The sequence below is a fragment of the Lonchura striata genome, chromosome Z (genome assembly GCF_046129695.1).
Source record: "Lonchura striata isolate bLonStr1 chromosome Z, bLonStr1.mat, whole genome shotgun sequence".
Taxonomy (NCBI): Eukaryota; Metazoa; Chordata; class Aves; order Passeriformes; family Estrildidae; genus Lonchura; species Lonchura striata.
The window spans coordinates 22,763,808-22,769,932 of NC_134642.1; positions in this window are offsets into that span (position 1 = coordinate 22,763,808).

The following is a 6,125-nucleotide window of genomic DNA, read 5'->3' on the forward strand; positions in this document are numbered from 1 at the left end:
ATGAGCACAGAATTTCCATTTTTAGAGCTACTCTATTCCTTCTCTTCTGAATGCAGCCAAAAACCTCTGTGGGACAGAAATACAAACACATAAAGAAGTAAAAATCATATTGTCCAAAAGACCAGAAGAGCACAGGTCATCAAACCTCTGCTTACAAAGAGGGAAGGAAGCAGAGAGACACTACTACAGAAGGAATAATGATTTTTAGAGGGATCAGCCAAAAGTAAACTCTGTTCAGAATATTCATTATGGAAGTTTCCCATCCCAGTGAACTCAGTTCTCTGCCCAACAGTCTCTTTCCAGCTGAGATAACACAGATCCCTCAGGGAGATCATATCCGTGCCTCAGGAAAGACCTTTTTTTTTCTTTCAAAGACAAGATTTGCTTTTTCACACATTAAATTCAGATGCTTCCTGTCTCCTGAATACCATGGCCAGCATCTATATTGTTTCCCTCTGTGATATGAACACATTCAGTTTTTGCTGAAGCATACCACTTTCAAGTCCTGAAACACTTGAGGTGCTGACAATTTACTCTCCTTAGTAATCAACAGTGTTGGGTGAAGCCCTTTATAGAATTTGTGGTAAAGTTTTCACAAATTTGCTGCTGGTTCATATTTCTAGACCATAAGTACATACTTTACTGATTTTTTTGACCTCTCACCTATTGCCAACTACAAACCTCCAGATGAAATGCCTCCTGCAGATGTAAGGGGTTGGTAGTGCTTGCAGACACAGGTGGTTGAAAGGCTGATATAATACAAGTCAAAATTGAATTATTTATCTTCCCCATTATTACAGGTAACTTACTTCTGGGATTGTTTAATTTTGTTTCTCACTGAGAACAGACAAGTAATTTTGCTCATCTTTGTCCTGGTGAGGAACTGTAATGCTCCTTCCTCCTGGCTATGAAAACATTCATAACCTTCTGTTAAGCTGCTATGCTTCTAAAATTTAATTTGCACATGTGTCCTTAATTCAGGTTTTGTGGTTAAGACTTGCCAAACAGATTGTGCTTTGCCTGGAGATCAGTAGTGCTGGTGAGTTCACCTGTTGTGTATTTTCAGGGGTGCAGGTAGAAGCTATCCCTCCAAGCAGCCTCTGCAGTGTACATACATGAAACTGTTCCTGTGCATAGGAACTGTTGTTGTCATTGACAAACAGTCACAGTGTAATAACTGGCTTTGACAATGATTACTTTCATCCATTATTACTTGGCACAATCCTCCTTGTTCCTTTTTGTATGCTGTAAGTACCCTGGATGCCTTTTTCAACCCTGCCGAGGACAAAGTCCCTTTGTTCCATCCTTTCATTTTGGTCTTTGAAACACTTTTTGATAGTAGGCTTTGTACTTCAGCCAATGTTTAGGTATTGATGCCATTATCCATTCTTCAAAAATATGATGTTGACTACAGCTATTTCCTTCTTTCCAGCCATTTGTTCATTGAGTGACAAGTGTATTGTGCTGCATCATGAGTGCAAGGTGAGAGAATCACAGAATCACAGCACAGGTCAGGTTGGCGAAGACCACAGGAGGTCATCCGGCCCGGCCTCCCTGCTCAAGCAGGGTCATCCCAGAGCACATGGCACAGGATTGTGTCCAGACAGTTCATGAATATCCCCAGTGAGGGAGACTCCACAACCCTTCTGTTCCATCTGCTCCAGTGCTCTGTCACCACACAGTAAAGAATTTCTTCCTCATGTTCAGGTGGAGCTCCTGTGTGTCAGTTTGTGCCCGATGCCTTTTGTTCTATTGCTTGGCACCACCGAGCAGAGCCTGGATCCATCCCTTCAGATGACACCCTCCCTTCAGATACTCACAGACATGGATGAGGTCCCCTCTCAGTCATCTCTGCTCAAGGCTGAGCAGGTCCAGCTCCCTCAGCCTTTCCTGCCAAGAGAGATGCTCCTGTCCCTCCATCATCTTTGTCACCCTCTGCTGGACCAGCTCCTGCACCTCTGTGTCTCCCTTGTCCTCAGGAGCCCAGAAGTGGACACAGCACTCCAGAGGTGCCTCACCAGGGCTGAGCAGAGGCCCAGGATCACCTCCCCCAGCCTGCTGGCACTGCTCTTCCCAATGCACCCCAGGACACCATTGACCTTCTCGGCCACCAGGACACACTGCTGGCTCACGGACAGCTTGCTGTCCACCAGGAACCCCAGGTCCTTCTCCTCGGAGCTGCTTTCCAGCAGATCAGCCCAGCCTGTGCCGGTGCCTGGGGCTCTTCCTCCCCAAGCGCAGGACCTGCATTTGCCTTTGCTGAATCTCAGCAGTTCTTCCCTGCCCATCTCTGCAGCTGTCGAGGCCCTTCTGAAGGGCTGCACGGCCCCCTGGGCTGTCGGCCGCTGCTCCCAGCTCTGCCAGCAGGGAACTTGCTGAGGAGGCACCTGCCCTCCATCCAAGTCACTGAGGGAGAAGTTAAACAATAGCAGGCCCGCTCTTGATTCTGGGGGGTCACCGCTTGTGACAGGCCTCCAGCCAGACCCTGTGCCACTCAGAACAATCCTCTGGGATCTGCCATTCAGGCAGTTCTCAGTTCACCTCACTTATCCAGGCTGTCCCCTTCCTGCGTTTGTTTATGAGGTTGTTGTGGGAGACAGTGTCAAAAGCCTGGCTGAAGTCTAGGTAGAACAACATCCACTTCCCTCCCCTCATCCAGCAATCCAGGCAGTTGTTTCACTGTGGAAAGCAATTAGATTGGCCATGCATGATGTTCCTGTGCTGAATCCATGCTGACTCCATCCTGATCTCCTTCTTGTCACCCATAGATAGAACTGACTTCCAGAATGAGGTGCTCCATCACCTTTTCAGGGATTGAGGTGAGGGGGATTGGCTTGTCCTCCTTCTTGCCCTTTGTGAAGACTAGGCTGAAACTTGCTTTTTTCCAGTCCTCAGGCACCCCGCATGATGTTTCAAAGATGACCATAAGCAACTCAGCTATACTGTGTGCCAGGTCTCTCCATATTTCTGGATGTATCTTGCTAGGACCCATGGATTTGTGGATGACAGGTTTGCCTAGGTGTTCCCTAACCCAATCCAAACCAAGGGAAAGCAAGCCAGCCTTCCTGCCTGCCTGCCTGCCTGCCTTCCTTCCTTCCTTCCTTCCTTCCTTCCTTCCTGCCTTCCTCCCTCCCTCCCTTCCTTCCTTCCTGCCTTCCTCCCTCCCTCTTCAAGACATGTGGGATCTTTCTGGGTTTTGCCCCATCATTCCCTGTAACTGGCAGGACAGAAGAAAACACAGCTTGTGCTCCAGATCTCTTGACCAGTCATCCTCAGGCCCTGAGGTCGCTCTTGACCATCCACAGCTGCTTATTGGGATGTCATCAGTACTCACCTGGAATGCCAGCAGCAGGTGATAATCAGTTGGCTGTACCAACATAGGAAGTTTCTTGGGATGTTTCTTACTTTGGCCCAAGGAAACACACTTCCCTACGGGTTGGTCCAGTTGAGATCTATAAGTTCCTCAAGGCTGCTATCAACACTAGAAAGGCAGGTAGTCTTTTTTGGCTCCCTACTCTCCTATAAAACCTCTACAGAGCACCTGAGAGGTTTCTGAATAAGTGCTTTCTTCTGTAGCACTAGCACCAGGTGCTGCCATGCTTGCAGGTAATTTCATTCTCCTCCTCCTCCACTATGTAACTTCAAAAGCAATTACACAAGCCTGTAGCGCAGTTCAGTGATATTTTAAGCTCTTTCTCAGGGTATATGACTTGTACTTCCCTCTTTCTGAGAATGTGATGACTAAGAAAAAATAAAATTTGATTGGCATGAACATCAAGTAAAATTAACTTCTCATCTTTATCCACGACCTCATTCTGCATGAAAACAGTAAGCAAATTCTCTGTATGGTAGAACAGTCCAACTTTATTCTCTGTGTTAAACACCTCCATTTCTATCCCAAATTATAATTATATAACAATCTGTATTTCTATTACACTGATCTTCTAATGACACTGCCTAATTCAAACAAAATTAAACTTTAGACACCGAAAATGTTGCTTTACTTTAAATGCACTACTGAGCAAAGGGAGGACTGCCAAGTCAATTCTGGGCTACCTGATTCATGTGATTCTTTACTGATCATCTGCACCTGAGTTGATAACTGCACATTTGTGTCATGCGCTCATTCAGAGAAAATAAATAAATGAGTTTTAATCTTACCAAAATACTGATTTGCACCCAGCCAGGTAAGCCTTCTGATTTAGCCCATCATGCAGTCAGACAGCATTAATATTATTACCAAAAGTGGGAGAATGGAAAACCAAGCAGCTTTAAGAGGACAAAATATGCAGCAGCCCAAGTTTTAATTAGCCTTAACTTCTGTGGAACCACACCTTTAGTCAAAAAACAGAAATAATTTTGTTCTGTAGTGTTATCATATATTGGTTTTAATAAGTTTTTAACACATAGGTATACAAAACAGAAAAAAAAAAAAAAAAAAAAAAAGCCAAGTCTGTGTCTCATACTCTAAAAGTATTGGATTTAAACCAGTCATGTCTGCTTGATGCTAGTGTGAGCTGGTCCACTGCATGGAAAATCAAGATTCCCATTGTTAATGTTCAAAACCCAGCAATTACTAGTGTTAAGTGGCATATTGCATTGCTATTGAGCTTGATAAGATTAACTTCCACCCAGCAAAAAAGATCCACATAAACCTGTAATAAAGATAAATTTACACATTAGTATCTCCTTGCTCTATGCTCCCTGCCAGTCACACATCAAAGAGCTGAAAGAACAGTTGGAGATCTCTTATGCATAAAAGAACAATCTTTTCTGCAGTGACAAGCTTTAGCTGTTTTTTTTTTTTTTCATATAAATTCTATTTCAGAATTGGCAGAATTACAGGTTGATAAATAAAATCAGATAAACAACTAGAGAAAAACAGGGAAGAAAAAGTCTTTTCTTGTGGAAATTCAGTATTAAAGAAATTAAGATTCAAACAGACTGGCTGGTAAAATAGGAGGAGCTGGAAAAAAAAGGACAAACATACTCTAGGTCAATATCTCACCACAGGTGAGTGAATATTTTACAAATTACTGAATTTCTGAAAGCTGTGTGAAGTCATCAAAGATTGCATAGTTTGGCCCATTTGTACAGTGTAATCTGTAGAGATTTGCCTAGTTTTTCCTGTTGCAAGGAACATAATTTTTTTCATTGGACTGGGTCACATGTTTAGAAAAGGCCTCTAGAACTTATTTGAGGACTTCAAGTGAAGCAGAACCACTCTGCCCCTAAGGTATTGTTCCAGTGGCTCCCCACCCTCAGGGTTAAGCATTCATGTTTTCAGATGGAATGTGTTTGGATTTAACTTGCCAGCACTTAATAAGAACTTCTATCCCAACAGGTTTCAAAGCTTTTCCAAAGTTTTAAAATACCTTTACACAGAAAATTATCTTCCTCTTTAAATGTTGCTTTGATGGTCAGATGCAAGCCTTTCACAGAATCATAGAATCATATATAAATAGAATACTCTGAGTTGGAAAGGACCCACAAGAATCATCAAGCATGCAACAGCTTTAGCTAGCACTTGAGCTAAATACTCAGGAGAAAGCCAGAGCTGCCAGGGGTAAGGGAGAGGAGGATTTAGGAAAGTAGAATGGGCTTATGAAGTCAAGAAGTTTCATAGTGCTAATAGAACATTCCATAGGCCTACAGAAAACACTTTGAACAAAGAAATGAACAGTTCAGGTCAGAAGCTTAATAATGGCCTTATTCAAAATATAATGCAACCCTAGCTGCTGGCTGAGTTGTAGCAACATGTGACAATTTCAACTCTGATGTTTCTGGTACCCATCCAGAACCCTGAAGTGAGGAGCTTTTACTGAAAAGGTGCTGAAAAGCCTAGGATGGCATTTTTGGCACAAAAACCTCCCATCTGATAGCCTAGTTCTGGACAGCACAGTGACACAATTTATGAAGGTGCAACATTCAATAATATTTATCCAGTAATTGTACCTTTTGTATTTATCCAGTAATTGTACCTTTTGTCTTTGATAGGAACACTGAAAAAGGCCAGATCTTAGACTTTGTTATCCAGCAATGACTTTTACATGTGACTTCACATCATGCAGTTAGTTCACCTGATTTACCTCTGTTTTTATGGATATAGCTGAACCCCCTTTACA